The sequence below is a fragment of the Macaca nemestrina genome, chromosome 17, assembly GCF_043159975.1.
Source record: "Macaca nemestrina isolate mMacNem1 chromosome 17, mMacNem.hap1, whole genome shotgun sequence".
In the NCBI taxonomy this organism is placed as follows: domain Eukaryota; kingdom Metazoa; phylum Chordata; class Mammalia; order Primates; family Cercopithecidae; genus Macaca; species Macaca nemestrina.
The window spans coordinates 36,925,548-36,946,505 of NC_092141.1; the positions used below are offsets into that span (position 1 = coordinate 36,925,548).

The 20,958-nt window shown below is 44.1% G+C and overlaps 1 long non-coding RNA gene across 1 annotated transcript in view; it reads left to right on the plus strand.

Moving 5' to 3' along the window:
* The window catches only part of LOC139359353 (uncharacterized), a 47,042-nt gene that overhangs the window by 25,988 nt on the left and 96 nt on the right, over positions 1–20,958 (plus strand). The window contains exon 5 of the long non-coding RNA XR_011615273.1: positions 20,065–20,958. This exon is cut by the window's right edge and continues 96 nt beyond it. This is a non-coding gene — a long non-coding RNA (uncharacterized lncRNA). The remainder of the gene's footprint in view (positions 1–20,064) is intronic.

Genomic DNA, 20,958 nt, shown 5'->3' on the forward strand with positions numbered 1-20,958 from the left:
TCCTGTGCCCCTGTCTTCCTGCTGTACCCTGGTAAAATGCCAGCCCAATCCATAGTCTGTTGTTCTACTTCTGTATGAGAGGGCTAAAGAAAAAGCAACTAGTCATACAGATGAACCCTGTTTTAAAGTAACTGTTAAATCTTTTAAACCTCATCTGAGTGCTCAGCCTTGCCTGATGCCTTTTCCTTGCCGGCCCTGTTTAGTTCTCTCATTCTCTTCAACATCTTTACCCAATCTCCTTCCCCCTCTTGACCTTCCTGTCTCTTCACCTGATACAGAGGTTCTTAGCTCCTACTTCATTGAGATGTTTAAGGTTTTGCTCTTTTCTACAAATTGACCTATAGGGGTATCCCTCTTTACCCCTTTCCTATAGTTGTTAGGGGATAGAATATTTGTCCTGAGAAGGCCAATACATGCATCGGACACTTGTCTGTATTCCCATTTACTATGTAAGTATTTTACTCTTCAGCCATCCGGTACGCTGGCTCTGTCTCTGGTTTACACCTGCTGTCTCTGTGTCAGCACTCACTTCCGCTATAGCCCATTGACTTCTTCCCTCACAACACAACTGAACTTGTCAATAGGCACATCGGTGATCTCCTGCATGCCAAGTCTCACGGACATTTTTCTTCATGGTGTTTGGCTGCTGCTCTGCCTGACTTCGTATTATAATCTCCTTTCCTGAAACCCTAGGCTACTGTAGCACAACACTTTACTGGTTCTCCACTTGTCTTCCTTATTTCTCTTTTGTTTTTTTTCCCCAGGTCCCTTCAGATGTGGCCTAGGAATCCTTCTAAACACAGTGCTCCAGGCAGTAATTAGTTGGAGTTAGTTCACAAGATACAATTTATTTGCCCTCCACTGTTGATTTTCAGCTCCGTTATTTGTCCTTGACATGCCTGTCTATAAAAACACTTTCTCCTTCCCAGAGATGGCAGCTAACAAGACCTAGCAAAGAGAAATGGGAATTTTCATTCACAATTTCACAGGGAAAACAATTGCTAAGATTATTTTACTGCCAAGGATGATAAAATTAATGAGAGAGTTGAAGAAAGAGGCATGAATTCTGAAATTGTCTAGAACCATCTGAGAGGTAACGCTGAGGAGTTTTATCCATACTTGTAGGCTGTGATTGTTTCATAGAAGTACTCTCTGATTTATGGACATGCCACTGATTACCACTAGAATTACAGATTGGGCACATTAAGCACATCAGCGTAAAAATCCTTGACGTTTTAAAAATACCTCTGGCCGGGTTTCAGAGTACTCATGATATCTAAAATACTGCCATGATTTGTTGGTTTCTGAAGTATAATTTTGTTTAGTCACATGTATGATAAGAACATATAGACTTCTTGCTGGGGGCATTGGCTCATGCCTGTAATCCCCACTACTCAGGAGGCTGAGTCAGGAGGATTGCTTGAGGCCAGGACTTTGAGACCAGACTGGACAATATAGCAAGACTCTATCTTTAAAAAAATAATAATAAATAGATTTCATGGTTTGTAGGGTTAACTTTTTTTTTTTTTTCATTTTCCTCTCATTGATTTGCCACTTTTATCTGACTAAGATACCTTAAGTTTCTTTATTCCTTGGATTGGTATAGTGAAATGACTAGGGCAGAGTTTTGAAACCAGAGAGACCTGGGTTCAAATCCTGGTGTCGATTGTATATTTTGGGGGCAAGGGCCTTAATTCCTCTGGCTTTCCAGTGTCTTTTAAATGGGTAAAATAACCCTTACTTTGTGGAATGTTGCAAAGATTAGAGAGGATATATGTAAAATGTTTACCTATTACAGTGCTTGATATGTAGTAGACAAATTCTAAAATTACACTGAGCCATTTTGCCCATAGTGGCTTTAGAATAGAAAAGTATACTCATACATTAGAATTGTGCACCTAGAGCTAAGTGACTCCAGCCCTGTGGAACCCTTCAATGCCAAAATGGCATGTAGGACTAGATAGATGAATGTCACCTGACCCTGACTGTCTATTAAAACTCACTGTATTGGGCCAGGCGTGGTGGCTCACGCCTGTAATCCCAGCACTTTGGGAGGCCAAGGCGGGTGGATCCATTAGGTTAGTGAAAAAGTAATTGCATTTTTTTGCTATTTTTTTAAGCAGTGGCAAAAACCGTAATTACTTTCACACCAACCTAGTAGTTCTTCCTGATTATTACTATGGTGTTTACCTACTGGTGGTTTTCTATTTCTATCAGTCACTTTATATTTATTACTTATAATTCTGCAAGGGAAAGCTATCTGTCCTCCACCATTTTATTTAGTTATATCAGTATAGGCTCATAGACATTTATTTTATGCTGTGGGCTATAATCCAGCACTTTAATTACTTTATTGTTCAGATCACTCCATATTTGGCCATTGGCAGCTCCTTCAGGTTAGCGGCTGTCATTTGGCAATGTCTCATTCTTTTTGAGCACTTCCTGTACTTTCTGGTATCACAAGATGTTTGTGGATCATCTTGTATTGTCCCTGCCTCGGCTCTAGAATCAAGTACTTCTTTAAGCAGCCTTGGTTCCTGTTACTGGGGAATGGTGTTCGGAAACCATCACGTGGATGCTCAATGTGTTCATTGCTGGTGACATGTCATTGCTTCGAGGCTGTCTCAGTGAAAGATTTTTTTCTTAAATTCCTGAAATAAACTCTACTTGATTATGATATATTTATTATCTTTTTAAATACGTCACTGGTTTTATTTTGTTGAGAATTTCTGCATTTTCTTGTGAGGCATATTGTAATTTTCTATTCTTGAGATGTTTTTGTCTGATTTTAATATAAAGGTAATATTGGCCACATCAAAGGAGTTGGGAATTATCCCCTTTTCTACTTTCTGAAAGCATTTATACAGGCTTTTGTTACTTCTTCCTTAAATGTTTGATGGAATTTACCTGGAATTTTCATCCTGGAATTTTCTTTGTGACACGATTTTAAAATTACAAATACAGTTTATTTTGTGGCTATACGACTATGGCTCTGCTTGGATTTATCTCTAGACTGAGTGGGTTACTGTGATTGGCCCTGCACAAGGCACAAATCCACCCTGTGGCCAGGGAACTTAGAAAGTCTTTTATTAGAAGAAGAGAATGTGGCATATTCAGGGCTCCAGAGAAGTTATCAGCCAACAGGCCTCTTCAGCTTAAGTTTATTATGCTTTCTTCTATACACCAAACCATAGACATGGAAATAGTCCTGGCAGAGTGGCTCACACCTGTAATCCCAGCACTCTGGGAGGCCAAGGTGGGCAGATCACGAGGTCAGGAGTTCGAGACCAGCCTGGCCAACATATTTTCTGAAACCCCGTCTCTACCAAAAATACAAAAAATTAGTCGGTGTGGTGGCGGGCACCTGTAATCTCAGCTACTCAGGAGGCTGAGGCAGGAGAATCCCGTGAACCCGGGAGGAGGAGGTTGCAGTAGGCCTACATCGTGCCGCTGCACCCCAGGCAACAGGGTGAGACTTGGACTCACAAACAAACAAAAAAGAAATGGTATTTAAGCACAATCTTTTTTTCTATTATTTACAGAAGTGAGTTTTTACTTTCCATTCCGCCCTGTCTCCCCACCAGTTCATTATTAACCCTATGGGCCAGTGGAGCCAGTAGTGATGAACCCACTACCTGAATCTCCAGTGTCATCCCTTTCTTCCCACTCCTTCCATATCACCCTCTCCCTTCACACACCAGGAAACAGCCACACTGGCCTCCATTCATTTCCTTTCATGAAGATATCCAGCCCTTTCCCTTATCTTTGTATTTCTACTTTATCTGCTTAGAATCCTCTTCTCTTAGTTCCTTTGACTTCTTTACGGCCTGAGCTCACTTCTCAACTCCACACAGAGGACTCTTCCGTCTTACGATTTTATTTAACAAACTACCTTTTGTGTTTCCTTTGTAGCATTTATGGCACTCCGTAATAATTTGCTCTTCTTGTTTTTTTATTATCTGACCCTCTTTGAATGTAAGCTTCATGAGGGCAGGAAGTTGGTTAGTCTAGTTATGGATGGTATTGGGTCCCAGTTCCTGTTGAATCATAGACATTTAATATGTATTTATTATATGAATAAATGGATCTATACAAAAGGTTTTAATTTCGATTTCATATATATATATGAATATACATCTGTGTCCCGATGTGTTGATAACCTGTTTTATTTATTCACTTTCTCCCCAAGTATTTATTTATTTATTATTTATTTATTTTTGAGTTGGATTCTCACTCTGTCACCCAGGCTGGAGTGCAGTGGCATGATCTCGGCTCGTTGCAACCTCCACCTCCTGAGTTCAAGTGATTCTCCTGCCTCAGCCTCCCTAGTAGCTGAGATTACAGGCCCACGTCACCACACCAGGTTAATTGTTGTGTTTTAAGTGGAGACGGGGTTTCACCATGCTGGCCAGGCTGGCCTCCAACTCCTGACATATTGATTGAATTCATTCATGCTGTGTACAAGGTATTGGTCCAGCTATTAAATGTATGTATGAAATCTGATTTTGAGGACTAAAGGGGATATTAATGTAACCAATTATTTTGTGCTTTGCAAAATAAATTCCCCATAAAATTCCTTTTAATCAAATTATTATACTGTATGTAATCAAAGTCTTTGGCAAGCATCTCTTATTACAGATGAGGAAACAAGATTCAGAGAGGATAGAGGCAGGCCAAGGTCTCATAACTATTTAGAAGTAGGTGGTGGGTGCCTGTAGTCCCAGCTACTCGGAAGGCTAAGCAGGAGAATGGTGTGAACCCGGGAGGCGGAGCTTGCAGTGAGCCGAGATTGCCACCACTGTACTCCAGCCTGGGCAACAGAGTGAGACTCCATCTCAAAAAAAAAAAAAAAAAAAAAAAAGAGCTCTCACTAATTGCGTATTTCCTAACCGATTCCCACACGTGTGCCACATCACACTGCCTTCTCTGTGATTTTCTCCTTTAAATGTTGTCATTGTATTTTTCTTTCATTGAATTTGTATTTCATTGTATTTGTATTTTATTTTCATTGCATAACCACCATGGCATAATGTTACTGAGAACTGAAAGACAAAGACCAGTTACACTGTGTGTCTTTTTTTTTTTTTTAATGTTTAAAATGATACAATAATCTGTATACGTTGGCATGTCCTTGTGGTCCCAGCTACTCAGGAGGCAGAGGTGGGAACATTTTTTGAGCCCAGGAGTTGAAGGCTGCAGTGAGCTATGACCATGCCACTATACTCCAGCCTGGATGACAGAAAGTGACCCTGTCTCTAAAAAAATAAAAATAAAAATAAGGCCGGGCACGGTGGCTCATGCCTGTAATCCCAACACTTTGGTAGGCCGAGGTGGGTGGATCTTTTGAGACTGGGAGTTCGAGACCAGCCTGGCCAACATGGTGAAACCCCATCTCTACTAAAAAATACAGAAATTGGTCAGGTGCTGTGATTCATGCCTATAATCTCAGCACTTTGGGAGGCCAAGGTGGGTGGATCACCTGAGGTCAGGAGTTTGAGACCAGCCTGACCAACTTGGAGAGACTCCGTCTCTACTAAAAATACAAAATTAGCCGGGCAAGATGATGCATGCCTGTAATCCCAGTTACTCAGGGGGCTGAGGCAGGAGAATCACTTGAAACTGGGAGGCAGAGGTTGCAGTGAGCTGAGATCGCGCCATTGCACTCTAGCCTGGGCAACAAGAGCGAAACTCAGTCTCAAAAAAAAAAAAAAAAGAAAATTAGGTGAATATGGTGGCACGTACCTGTAATTTCAGCTACTCGAGAGACAGAAGTAGGACAATCGCTTGAACCCAGGAGTGGGAGGTTGCAGTGAGCTGAGATCATGCCACTGCACTTCAGCCTGGGCGACAGAGCGAGACACTGTCTGAAAAAAAGTGAATAAATAAAAGTATAAATATAAAATAAAATATGATAATAGGCTGGGCGCAGTGGCTCACGCCTGTAATCCCAGCACTTTGGGAGGCCGAGGTGGGCAGATCACCTGAGGACAGGAATTTGAGACCAGCCTGGCCAATCTGGTGAAACCTCATCTCTACTGGAAAAAAAAAAAAAAATACAAAAATTAGCCAGGCACTATGCTCAGTGCCTGTAATCCCAGCTACTAGGGAACCTAAGGCAGGAGAATTGCTGGAACCCAGGAGGCAGACATTGCAGTGAGCCAAGACAGCACCACTGCACTCCAGTCTGGGCGACAGAGCAAGACTTCATCTAAAAAAAAAAAAAAAAAAAATCAGATTATAACAACTATGAATGGAGTAATTTGTAGACTCTTGCAATTCAAGAATTTGATGTTAGCTTTCTCAACTATTTATGAACCCTAAAGGTTCATGATGCACAGTTCTGTTGAGATGGAAACCTGAACGCTGTGTGCAGTGGAGGTGGTGTGTTGAGGACGTCGCTTGGCAGATGAGAAAACCTCACCCATCTGACAGCAGCATTTACACCTTCAACTTCACTTTTACCTTCATATTTGCTGCTGATTGTTATTTACATGGTAACTAGCATGAACGATTTATATATGCACATACGTATTCTTTGTCTCTCGTGAAATATTACACCAAAGAGAAAACACCATTGTGAAGTTAGTGATGGTAAAGTAGCCCCAGACACAGAGCTCTTCAGTGGAAACATGGGAAGTTTATGGAGGAAGCTCTGTGTCATAGTGATAGCCGTAAACTTTGGAATATGCAAAGATCTTGGCGTATACCCCTCACCTATACCAGGGGTTGTTTGTACAGTAGAGAATTGCATTTTGAGCTTATGAGAACTGGTAGCATTGGATTATTGCACTTTATAGCTATCACTGCATTCATGGGGTATTTTAAGATTTCATGTCAAAGCTCCATTTGTCTCAGATGGTGCAATTGTCTGCCATATTGAAATAGGTGGCAAAGCAAATTAATATTACCCTGAAACAAGACTTTGTTTATTTTATTTATTTTATTTATTTTTTTTGAGAAGGAGTCTCACTCTGTTGCCCGGGCTGGAGTGCAGTGGCGCCATTTCGGCTCACTGCAACCTCCACCTCTCAGGTTTAAGTCGATTCTCCTGCCTCAGCCTCCTGAGTAGCTGCGATTACAGGTGCGTGCCACCACACCCAGTTGATTTTTGTGTTTTTCGTACAGACTGTGTTTCACCATGTTGGCCAGGCTGGTCTCGAACTCCTGACCTCAGGTGATCCACTTACCTTGGCTTCCCAAAATGGTGGGATTACAGGCGTGAGCCACAGCACCTGGCGAATTTTTTTTTTTTTTTTTTTTAGTATACTTTAAGTTCTGGGATACATGTGCAGAATGTGCAGGGTTGTTACATGGGTATACATGTGCCATAGTGGTTTGCTGCACCTAGCAACTCATCATTTAGGTTTTAAGACCCCGCACGCATTAGGTATTTGTCCTAATGCTCTCCCTCCCCTTGCCCCCAACCCCCTGACAGGCCCCGGTGTGTGACGTTCCCCTCCCTGTGTCCATGTGGTCTCATTGTTCAACTCCCACTTATGAGTGAGAACATGCAGTGTTTGGTTTTCTGTTCCTGTGTTGGTTTGCTGAGAATGATGGTTTCCAGCTTCATCCACGTCCCTGAAAAGAATATGAACTCATTCTTTTTTATGGCTGCATAGTATTCCATGGTGTATATGTGCCACATTTTCTTTATTCGGTCTAACATTGATGAGCATTTGAGTTGGTTCCAAATCTTTGCTATTGTAAACAGTGCTGCAATATAAACATATGTGTGTATGTGTCTTTATAGTAGAATGATTTGTAATCCTGTGGATATATGCCCAGCAATGGTATTGCTTGGTCAAATGGTATTTCTGATTTTAGATCCTTGAGGAACTGTCACACTGTCTTCCACAATGGTTGAACTAATTTACACTCCCACCAACAGTGTAAACGTGTTCCTGTTTCTCCACATCCTTTCCAGTACCTGTTGTTCCCTGACTTTTCAATGATCTTCATTCTAACTGGCATGAGATGGTATCTCATTGTGGTTTTGATTTGCATTTCTCTAATAACCAGTGATGATGACCTTTTATTCATGTTTGTTGGCTGCATAAATGTCTTCTTTTAAGAAGTGTCTGTTCATATCCTTCACCCACTTTTTGATGTTTTTTTTTTCTTGTAGATTTGTTTAAGTTCCTTGTAGATTCTGGATATTAGACCTTTGTCAGATAGATAGATTGCAAACATTTTCTCCCATTCTGTAGGTTGCCTGTTCACTCTGATGATAGTTTTTTGCTGTGCAGAAGCTCTTTAGTTTAAGTGTTTGTTTTAATATTTGTGTAATAATGTCCAGTTTTATCAAGCAGAATGATCTACATAGGAGCTTTTACGCAGAACTCATTGTTCTTCACTTAGAGCTTGTTAGTCCCGTAGTAAAGTCAAATCCATCTTCAGTTGCTACGTGCCTTTGTTACACAGTTAAACTTGAGCTGGAGATGCTCTGCCGGAGGGAGGAATTTTCAGTCCCCAGATGTGTTTGTGTAATATAATGTATTTTCCCCCTTTCCCCTGTGGAAACTTTGTGGAAGATTATTTCAGTGTTAACCCTGATGGATATTTTAGTAATGGAACAAGTGTCTGTCACTCCTTTATTCATTTATTTATCAAGCACTTAATGAGTGTCTTCTGGGTGCCAGACACTGCGCTAGACTCTGGGGAGTCAAAGGTGAATCACACTTAGTCTCTACCCCCTGGGAATTCATTCTGGTGAGAGAAATTGTAAACAAACCATTACGATCCTATGGGATATTTTTTACAGTATGAAATGAGATAATGTGTGTGAAAAACTTTGTAAGCTTTACACATTTAAGATTTTTTTCTCCAGTGCATAGCATGATGCCTGACATATTTTAATTGCTCTTTATACCCTTGAATGAACTGGTTAAGGGCCAAGAGTTATAAGAGTATAATACTAGAGTGGAGACGGATTCGTTCTGCCTGATGGACAGGTGGGATGCGGAGGCTTCTAAGAATATCACTTTTGAACTGGACTTGGAAATATAAGTTGTTTATTTTAAGAATCGAGAAAAGAGATTCTGGGGGGGGGCAGCTATCAGTCATTAAAGTGCCTTGATTAAGATGAACCACACATCTACAGGCTTATACAGTTTACAAGACGCTTTTGTTTACAGTGTCTCTTTTGAGCCTTATGACAGGTCCATGAGATGAGTTCATACAACCAAGAGAAGCCTTGACCAGACCTGGGTTCTAGGGTGTAAGAGACAGCATCTGGCCGGTTTATTCTGTACAGTTTCATGGATGTTATGATTGTTAATATTATTGTATTTCTATTATTATATTTGTGAAAGCATGGTTTTCTGAGTTACAAGTATGTGAAAGACAAATGTATACATGTAATGAAACATACAGTTCTATTTTTATTTCTCTAAAGAAGGTTAGCTTGTATTAATACATGAGGAGTTTTTTCCAGAGGTTTCAGAAACAAGTTAGAAAATGCTTCCATAATATTTCATAGATTCTTTACGATTCAAGCAGCTTATCAGGATTTCAGTCTGTTTAAACTATTTATCTAATGAACAGTGAGTAGAAACTCTGAGCTCTACATTCTCTTGTAAGCTTTCGTTTTCTGTTACAGTTGAACAAATTTGTTGACATTTTTATTTTTTACACCAAAATGTTTGGTTAAAATACTTTGGGGAGAAAAAATACAAGAACTTTGTTCTCATTTATAGATGACTTCCTATTTTGTATATGTTGCCTCCTGTATGTATTAAGACAGTGAAGTATTGGTGAAAGAATAGGTAAATAGATCAATGGAACAGAATAGGCACCCCAGAAATAGACCCATACAAATAGAGTCAGCTGATTTTGGCAGAGGAGCAAAGGCAATTTAATGGAGAAAACATTGTCTTTTCAACAAATAGTGCTGGAACAACTAGACAACCACATGTGGAATAATGAATATAGACTCTGATCTTACACCTTTCCCAATAATTAACTCAAAACAGGTCATCGACTTAAATGAAAAACACAAAACTAGAAAATTTCTAGAAGTTTAATAACATAGGGGAAAATCTAGGTGACCTTGGGATTAGCAATGAGTTTTTAGATGCAACACAAAAACACCATTTACAAAAGAGAAAATGAGTAAAATGGACTTCATTAAAGTGAAACATGTCTGCTGTGCCAGTGACACTGTTAAGAATGAAAAGACAGGTGGGCGTTGTGGCTCACGCCTGTAATCCCAGCACTTTTGGAGGCTTGAGGCAAGCAGATCATGAGGTCAGGAGCTCAAGACCAGCCTGGCCAACATGGTGAAACCCCATCTCTACTAAAAATACAAAAATTGTCTGGGCATGGTGGTGGGCACCTGTAATCCCAGCTACTCGGGAGGCTGAGGCAGGAGAATAATTTGAACCCGAGAGGCTGATGTTGGTTCATGGGATTTAAGTAAAGAAGTTATCTCTATAATACGAAAGTGCAAGGTTGGCTGGGCGGTGGCTCACGTCTGTAATCCCAGGACTTTGGGAGGCTGAGGCGGGGAGATCACAAGGTCAGGAGTTCAAGACCAGCCTGGCCAACATGGTGAAGCCCTGTCTCTACTAAAAATACAAAAATTAGGCCAGGCATGGTGGCTCATACCTGTAATCCCTGCACTTTGGGAGGCCGAGGCAAGTGGATTACCTGAGGTCAGGAGTTCAAGACCAGCCTGGTCAACATGGTGAAACCCCATCTCTACTAAAAATACAAAAGTTAGCTGGGCTCAGTGGCGTGTGCCTGTAATCCCAGCTACTCGGGAGGCTGAGGCAGGAGAGTTGCTTGAGCCCGGGAGGCAGAGGTTGCAGTGAGCCGAGACTGCACCACTGTACTCTAGCCTGGGCGACACAGCGAGACTCCATCTCAAAAAAAAAAAAAAAAAAAAAAAGTACAAAGTTGAAGCAGCAAGTGCTGATATAGAAACCATAGCAAGTTTTTCAGAAAATCTAGCTAAGATCATTGATAAAGGTGGCTCTACTAAGCAACAGATGTTCAATGTAGAAGAAACAGCCTTTTGGTGGAAGAAGATGCCATTTAGGACTTTCCTCCTAGAGAGGAGAAGTCAGTGCCTGGCTTCAAAGCTTCAAAGGACAGCTGACTCTCTTCTTAGAGGCCAGTATAGCTGGTGACTTTAAATTGAAGCCGTTGTTCACCATCCCAGAAATGGTAGAGCCCTTAAGAATTATGTTCCATCTACTCTGCCTGTGCTCTGTAAATTTCACAACAAAGCCTGGAAGACATCTGGTTACAGCATGATTTGCTGAATATTTTAAGCCCACTGTGGAGACCTACTGCTCAGAAAAAAGAATTCTTTCAAAATACTATTTCTTTTTGACAACGCACCTGGCTCCTCAAGATCTCTGGTGGAGATGCACAAGGAGAGGAATATTGTTTTCACGCTGCCAACACAACATGCATTCTGAAGCCCGTGGTTCGAGGAGTGATTTTGACTTTCAAGTCTTCTTAGTTAAGAAATACATTTTGTGAGGCTAAAGCTGCCATAGATAGTGATTCTTCTGATGGATCTGTGCAAAGTAAATGGAAAGCATTGTGGAAAGGAGTCACCGTTCTAGATGCCATTAAGCACATTCATGAGGAGGTCAGAATAGCAACATTAACAGGAGTTTGGAAGAAATTGATTCCAACCACCCTGGATGACTTTGAGGGGCTCAAGCCTTCAGTGGAGAAAGCAACCACAGATGTGGCAGAACTCACAAGAGAACTAGAATGAGAAGTGGAGCCTGAAGATGTGACCAAATTGCAACAATCTCATGATAAAACGTGAACAGGTGAGGAGCTGATTTTAACAGATAAGCAAAGAAAGTGGTTTCTTGAGATGGATTCCACTGGTGAGGATGCCGTAAACATTGTTGAAATGACAACAAAGGATTCAGAAGCAATGTAGAAATTTAGTTGATAAAGCAGCAAAGGGGTTTGAGAGGATTGATCCCAATTTTGAAAGAAGCTCTACTGGGGGCAAAATGCTACGAAACGGCATCATATGGCACAGAGAAATCTCCTCTCTTGGCCCCAGTTGTTTCTAAGTGAAGAGAATTTTAGAATCAATCTCATAGATTTGTTGGGAGGATGAAGTTAAAACAAGTAAGACATTTAGGAGAGGACGTGGCTCATAACAAGCTCTCCATGAATATTAGCTATCTTTATTCTTAACAAAATTACCAAATTAATAGATTGTCTGCTCTGCTCATTTGCACAAAATTTAGTGGTTTATTTCATTTATTTTATCTTCATTAAGGCAGTTGGTACAAAATTAGTTTGTTGATCTGGGCAATAGAAATCTTTTTTTTTTTTTTTGAGATGGAATGTCTCTCCGTTGCCCAGGCTAGAGTGCAGTGGCACCATCTCACCTTACTGCAGCCTCCATCTCCAGGTTCAAGCGATTCTCCTGCCTTAGCCTCCTGAGTAGCTGGGACTACAGGCACCCACCACCATGCCCGGCTAATTTTTCTATTTTTAGTAGAGACGGGGTTTCACCATGTTGGCCAGGATGGTCTTGATCACTTGACCTCAGGTGATACACCTGCCTCGGCCTCCCAAAGTGCTGGGATTACAGGCGTGAGCCACCACACTGGGCCAATGGGCATGTTTTTAACAGTTATTCTCCTAGCAAACATCATTTTATATTTTCTGTCTTAGCATAAACAAGTTTCAGTCTTACTGACGTGTGTTAAACTGTTCCCCCATTTATACTTCAGCTGGTTTGCGATTTTTAATAATGTAGATACAAATGTAAGGAACATTTATATGTACATAACTTTTCACTTTTAAAACGTTGTGATAGGCCAGGCGCAGTGGCTCATACCTATAATCCTAGCACTTTGGGAGACTGAGGCAGGCGCATTGCCTGAGCTAAGGAGTTTAAGACCAGCCTGGGCAACACAGTGAAACCCTGTCTCTACTAAAATATGAAAAGAATTAGCCAGACGTGGTGGCATGCACATGTAGTCCAGCTATTCAGGAGTCTGAGGCAAAATAATTGCTTGAACCTGGGAAGCAGAGGTTGCAGTGGGCCAAGATCGCACCACCACACTTCAGCCTGGGAGACAGAGTGAGGCTCTGTCTCTTAAAAAAAAAAAAAAACTGTGATAAGGTCGGGCATGGTGGCTCGTGCCTATAATCCCAGCACTTTGGGAGGCTGAGGCAGCCGGATCACTTGAGTTCAGGAGTTTGAAACCAGCCTGGCCAACATGGTGAAACTCCATCTCTACTAAGAAAAATACAAAAATTAGGGGCCGGAAGCGGTGGCTCACGCCTGTAATCCCAGCACTTTGGGAGGCCGAGACGGGCAGATCACAAGGTCAGGAGATCGAGACCATCCTGGCTAACATAGTGAAACCCTGTCTCTACTAAAAATACAAAAAATTAACCGGGTGTGGTGGCGGGCGCCTGTAGTCCCAGCTACTCGGGAAGCTGAGGCAGGAGAATGGCGTGAACCTGGGAGGCAGAGCTTGCAGTGAGGGGAGATCGCGCCCTGCACTCCAACCTGGGTGACAAGCGAGACTCCGTCTCAAAAAGAAAAAAAAGAAAAAGAAAAATACAAAAATTAGCCAGGCATGGTGGCAGGTGCCTGTAATCCCAGCTACTCGGGAGGCTGAGGCACCAGAATAGCTTGAACCCGGGAGGCAGAGGTTGCAGTGAGTCAAGATCGTGCCACTGCACTCCAGCCTGGGTGACAGAGCAAGACTCCATCTCAAAAATAAACAAATAAATAAATAAGTAAATAAATAAATAAAATTAGCCGGGTGTAGTGGTGCATGCCTGTGGTCCCAGCTACCTGGAAGGCTGAGATGGGAGGATCACGTGAACCTGGAGAAGTGGAGGCTGCAGTGAGCTCAGATCATGCCACTGCACTCCAGCCTGAGTGACAGAGTGAGTTCCTGTCTCAAAAAAAAACCAAAAAACAAAAACAAAACACAAAACAAACAAACAGAAAAACCCCAAAGACAGCTTCTTCTTGCTTCTGTTGTTACATCTCCTACCTCTGACTCTGATCTTCCTGCCACCTTTTTACAGGATCTTTGTGATTACACTGGGACCACCTGTAAAATTAGGACAATCTCCCCATGCCAAAATTATTAATTTGATCACATCTGCAAAGGTCCTTCTACAACATATTCACAGTTTCTGGGGATTCGAATGGGGATGTTTCTGGGGGGTGGCCCACTGATAACCAGTGTTACAAGTTTCTTGTAAATCTTTCCAGAGATATTTTATCTATAAATAAATAAATGCAAATCCATAGCCTTCCCCCACCCACTTTTTATACAAATGGCATCATTCCATATCGGTGCTCAGAGTTCCGTCTTCCTCTTTTTCTTTTCTTTTCTTTTTAAGACTACACAGAACCTATTCTATGGAAATACTCTAATTTATTTCACCTTGTTACTGTTGGAAGACTTTTGAGCTCTTTCCAGTGCTTTGCTTTATAATCTTTTGTATTACAATGCTACAATGAATAACCTTGTTTGTAGGATGATATTTGATTTAAATCTCATTTTTCAGGCCGGGCATGATGGTTCATGCCTGAAATCCTGGCCCTTTGAGAGGCCAAAACAGAAGGATCACTTGAGGTGTGCAGGACCATCCCTGGCAACACATGGAGAACCCGTCTTTTCAAAAAAACTTAAAAATTAGTGGGGCATGGTGGCATGTACCTATTTGGTCTCAGCTATTCAGGAGGCTGAGGTGGGAGGATCACTTGAGTCCAGGAGGTGGAGGCTGCAATGAACCATGATCATACCCCTCACTGCACTCCAATCTGGAGAACCCATCTCAAAATAAATTAAATTAAATTAAATTAAATGATCTTGTTTTTCAGAATTTGAGGGCACCATTTAAGACATTTTGAAACCTCACAGAACTTTTTTGGGGAACTTGTTGCCTTGGAGATTAACCTGCCCTGTCCCGCCCCCATGATCTGTACTTGCTCTTTCTCCCTCCTGGCTTCCTTAGTTAAGCCTTGTATGTACTTGCGAGCCCATGTCCGTCATGCTCTGCCTTCAATTCTAGACGCTGTGGTGTGAATACGCTTGAGTGGAGGCCGCATGCTTCCCAGGAGGGTGTGTATTTCCAGCGTTGACTCTTATGATAGTGTGAAAGGCTCTGGAGAGAATCACAGGCCTCCACAAACAGACAAGGGGAAAAATGTTCCACAGACATGTTTCAGGGACAACAGACTTCCCAATCCTAGGCTGTGCTGGTCTGTAATTGGATCAGGCTGACTCTCCTTCCCCCACACTGCGGGTGTAGACAGAGACAAGAAAGAGAAGTCAGAGACACAGAGAAGCTGTGATTTGCTTGAGGTCACTAAAGTACTTAATGGCAGAGTTCAGACCTGACCTGAGGGGCAACAAAAGACACCCCCTCAAATCCATGGGGAGCAGAGTCTGTCTGAGTCAGATCCCAGATTTCCTGGGGCTTTCACGGAGCCAGGTGTGTACACTGAGCGAGGACGGATTTCCCAGGGTTCTGTGTGGTCACACAACTCAACAATACAGACCAGAAAGCAGTGGGCAGTAGGCTGAATTTGGCTGGCAGGTGTTTTCTGTTTGGCCTTCACAGTGTTTCTTCTAACTTGTTATTATAGGAAATTCAAACATGCAGAGGGAATTGTACCATCAACAACACACACCCATCACTCTGCTCCAACAGCGATCAACTCAGGCCTATCTTGCTTCATCCTATACCCTCCCTCGCTTGCTTCCCTTCCTACCTTCAGATATGTGGAAGCAAATCCAGAGATACCATTCCATTGCAAATATTTCACTGTGTATCTCTATAATATGGGAATTTGGGGAGTTTCATTTGAGACAGGGTCTCCCTTTGTTGCCCAGGCTGGAGTGCAGTGGTGTGACTGTGGCTCACTACAGCCTCGACCTCCCAGGCTCACGTGATCCTCCCACCTCAGCCTTCCAACTAACTGGTTAAAGGTGTTCACCACCACATCTGGCTAATTTTTAAATTTTTTGTAGAGATGGGGGGGTCCCACTATGTTGCCCAGGCTGGCCTCAAACTCCTGGGCTCAAATGATTGTTTTGCCTCGGCCTCCCAGTGTGCTGGGATTATGGATGTGAGCCACTGTGCCTAGCCAGGAACTTTTACTTAATCTGTTTTGACAAAAATTTTCCTCCAAGAAATTAGAAAATGCTACAGAAAAAAAAATCCAGGTTTCTATCTCATCTTAAATATGTGGAGGTTCTGCCAATCCTGGGCCCAGATGGTAATCACTGGTTAGCGCTGAGTAGATGTTGACTTTTCAGGTGAGGGGTGTGATGTCTACTTTGCCACAGTCCCCACCACTCCCTACCTGGCCATCTGACTCATAACACATCACCTGCCTGGCTCCTTTAGGCATTTAATTTGTGTTGGAAATTGACATAAAGGAGATTTTAGAGAAGACATTAAAAACTTGAAGAATGTGAAAATCAGCCAGGAGATAGAACTGTGCTTTAATGCGGGTTATAGAACCACACTGGATATGAGGCATTTCGGAATAAACTTTGAAAACTGGAAGTATCAGTTTGTGAATTTTGCTCAGAGAGAACAAGGTGGGGGGTGGGTGACAGTGGAGAAGCATCTCCTATGTGCCAGTCTCTTCCACAGGCCTTTTCTCATGAAATCATCAGTCACATGCAGTAGGAGAAACACCTTCCCATTTTACAGATGAGGAAACTGAGGCAAAGAGAGGTGAAGTAGGCTTCCCAAGGCCACTCAGGTCATGAGCAGCAGAGCTAGGATTCAGACCTGACTCTGAAGCGATGCATCCTCACCATGGCCCATCGCTCCTTTAAAGAACCCCGGAAGAGAGAATTTGACAAAGTGGTAGCCCGTGGGGCCTGGGACGGGTGCGGAAACTACGCTTGAGTTTGGGGCTGCTGAGGGCCTGAGGGAAGGAATGGAGAGCCCAGGGGCAGAAGCAGAGGAGGCGGCTGCCCCATGGCTGCAGACGGCACCTGGGAAGAGACTCTGCTGACGGTGGCCAGGAGGGCAAAGGTCACGGTGGCCATCGTTATATGGTGGTGGTGGGGAGAGGGACATGCCTTCTTCTTGTGCCTCTCATGTGACCCTCTCGTGGAACCTGCAGACCCTTGATGGGTCCCTTTGTTCCCTTGGGCCTCCCGAGTCTCCAGCCAGGGCCCTGGGCGCTTTACTGGGAGCTTGGCATGAGGTCCAGCAGCCCCCATTACTACCTAGTTCCTTACCAGCCCAGGGCATCTGCCTGCCTCTTCCCTGCCTGGAAGGAAGGCCTTCAGCCTGGTGCGTTCCTGATGCAGCCTCCACCGCCTCTCAGACTCTCACACAAGCTCAGCTCCCTGTCGCGTCTCTCACGGCCAGGCTTCTCCTTATCACAAGCTTAGACTGTCTGAGTAACTAATTGGATTTGTGTCTGCCTCCACATGGGACCCTAAGACCCGTGGGGCTGAGACTTCATCTATGCTGGTCACAGCCCCACCCCATCCCTTCGCATGGTGCTGTCACACCCAGGCCGACCACTGACTAGCGCTGGAGGGGAGCAAACGGGAGGCCGGCCACCTGACTGATGGCCCCACACCTTTTCCCTGCAGGCTGTCCCCTTTTCTGGGACTATGCAAGGGGGTCTCCAGGACACACTTCAGATCACTGTCAATGGGACAGTTCTCAGCTCCAGTGGAAGCAGATGTGTGTGTAATGGATGGAAATGTTTCACTGCAGCCTCATCCCTTAGTAAACCATTGCCTGGGAGCCTGGGTTAGTTCAAACAACAACATCCAAGCTCACGTGCCTGGCTCAGGGGAGGCCCATTGCGTACCTAACCCATGCCACAGGACAGCACTCTGCAGGCACAACCTGCAGCCAGGGGCGCCATTAACCTGGACTCCGGGATGAATGGGGCCCTGGGAGCTGGCGGTCTAAGGAGGGAGTGGGATGGTCAGAGTTGGAGGATTATGTTCTGAGTTGAACCTTGCACACTGTGACTAAGAGTTACAAAAATCAAACCTCTTCCATTTCCCATACTGCTCTCATCCACTCTGAAGCTCTCCTTCTGCTGACGTGAAAATACTGAAAATTGGGCCGGGCGCGGTGGCTCAAGCCTGTAATCCCAGCACTTTGGGAGGCCGAGACGGGCGGATCACGAGGTCAGGAGATCGAGACCATCCTGGCTAACACAATGAAACCCCGTCTCCACTAAAAATACAAAAAAAAATTAGCCGGGCGTGGTGGCGGCGCCTGTAGTCCCAGCTACTCGGGAGGCTGAGGCAGGAGAATGGCGGGAACCCGGGAGGCGGAGCTTGCAGTGAGCCGAGATCGCCCCACTGCACTCCAGCCTGGGCGACAGAGCGAGACTCCGCCTCAAAAAAAAAAAAAAGAAAAGAAAATACTGAAAATTGACATCCAAAGTAATTTGGTCTCTTTTGATTTCAAGGCCTTTTCTGGAAACTACTAAGTCAATTCAAAATACTAACATTGTATCAGGGCAGTTTCCCACCCCCTCCTCCCTCCCAAGGTGGGCTGACTGGGAACAGAGAGGAGCTCACATGGCTTCTCAGGGGCTAGGAGGGCTCTAGACCCTCACACAGGCCTGGCTGACCCCTGCCAAGGAACCCCGACCACGTGGCACACAGCTCTCTCCTGGCTTGGTGGGAGAGCACGGGTGGCTGCCTGCTGAAGTCTGCGGGGCCCACAGAAGAGCCTCTGGTCTCATGGCTCTCTCTCGGAAGCCTTTCTGCCTCAGTCCCAGGGGACCTCTCCTTAAGACCTTCTGGGCCTCGCAGATCCCAGTTCAACCTCAGCTCGGCCACCTAGATTCTTGGTGACCTCCTCTGCCATTGCCATGCTGCTGTGGGACTTCTCTGAGAGCCTGCAGTGCCCCCAGGAGATGCCAAGGGCAGGGAGGCCCCGATCCCCGTGAACCCTGCAACGAGGGGAATCAGGACCAAGCCTCTCATCTTCCACCCCTTCCTCTCTCCCTGTCCCTCTGCCTCCCCCACCTCCCAGCACCAGGAGGGCTTCCCACTCCCATCCTGTGGAACAGACAGATCCTACCTCAGAGGGCGCTCTCCTCTCAGGAGCTTTCTGCCTCTCCCTTCCTTGGGGCAGGAATTTCCAAAGGACTATAGGGGTGAAGCTGAAGGACTCCAAAGGAAAAAATACAAGCAGAGATATTTCTAATGCAATCTTCTCCATTTATTCATTTAATTAATTAATTGTTTTCTTTTGAGTCAGGGACTCTTTTCTTTCACCCAGGCTGGAGTGCAGTGGTACGATCATAGCTCACTGCAGCCTCGAATTCCTGGGCTCAAGAGATCCTCGCATCTCGGCCCCCCAAGCAGCTGGGACTATAGGCATGCATCATGATGCCTAGCTAATTTTATATATATATGTGTGTGTATATATATGTGTGTATGTATATATATGTGTGTGTGTATATATGTGTATATATATGTGTGTGTGTGTATGTGTGTGTGTATATATGTGTGTGTGCATATATGCATATATATATGTGTGTGTGTGTGTGTGTGTATATATATGTATAAAGTAGAGATGAGATCTCGCTTTGTTGCTCAGGCTGGTCTTCCACTCCTGGGCTCAAGTGATCTGCCTGCCTCAGCCTCCCAAAGTGTGGTGATTACAGGCGTGAGCCACTGCGCCCGGACCCAATTTCACATGCTCTTTACATTTGTTCTCTTCTTTCCCACTTAGGCAAGTGCTGGCCTCCAACAAGTGTCCACTGGCATGGAAGGCTGTCTCTTCTAGGTGTGCTTAGCAACTTCCATCTTTGGTACCAATTGGTAATCACTTTCCAAGACCTATGCTTCTTGTTTGCTGATGCCAGCACTTTTCCTTAACCATTTTCTACTTATTTTTAGAAAATCATGCTGTAAAGGCAAAATGCAATAATTGCACAAAAACACATTGGATTCAAATTAGAGAAACAAAAAGGATGCCAACCAAGCAGTGTCTGCCAGGCAGGTTCTATGCAAGATCCCAGACAAACGCAGGGCAGAGGCGCCGAGGCCCTCCTCGGCCATGCCACAGAAGACTATTTGCTTTCCCTGGGCCTAGGTTTGCTGTGGACTTTCAGACCGGCTTCAGTGGAAACAACCTTGCCTTCCACTTCAACCCTCGGTTTGAAGACGGAGGGTACGTGGTGTGCAACAGGAGGCAGAAAAGAAGATGGGGGCCCGAGGAGAGGAAGATGCACATGCCCTCCAGAAGGGGATGCCCTTTGACCTCTGCTTCCTGGTGCAGAGCTCGGATTTCAAGGTGAGCAGGAATCCCCTCCCCACCTCTCACCCACAGGACTCCCAGCCCTATCAGGTGAATGTGAATGGCCTTTAAGTAATCACTGTAATTGACATTCAGCCAGAGTGACACCACTATACAGATAACAAGACCATTTCCTTGTAAGTTGTTACCCATGGCTGCATAGTCTCCTTCTGCACCTTCACCTGAATCTACAGGTGCGCCTGCTGCTTCTTTTACTCTGAAAATAAGACCTAGAGGAGTCATCACGTTGCTGTTTGGTGTTGTGTGTCTTTGAATTCCAAGCTCATTCTATTCCTCTGCTGTCACCATTCCTCCTCTCCAGGTCCCTGGTAACATTTATTTTTCAGCGACATTGTTCCAGCCTTTATATAGAGTCTATTAAGGGTATAGTTTTGTAAGCACATTGCAAATTACCTTTGCAAGCAGAGTAGGTCTCTGGGCTTGAGAAGCTGGTGGGTCAGTCAGTCTGAGTATGCTTATCTGAGATAAGGATGTTCCCATCCACTCAGTATGCAACCCGAGGTCACCTCTCCTCTGCTCCCCATGAGTATTTTATGCATATTTAAGTAATACCCCTGCAGTCATAAAAAGGCATGAGATCATGTCCTTTGCAGAAACATGGATGGAACTGGAAGCCATTATCCTCAACAAACTAATGCAGGAGCAGAAAACCAAATACCACATGTTCTC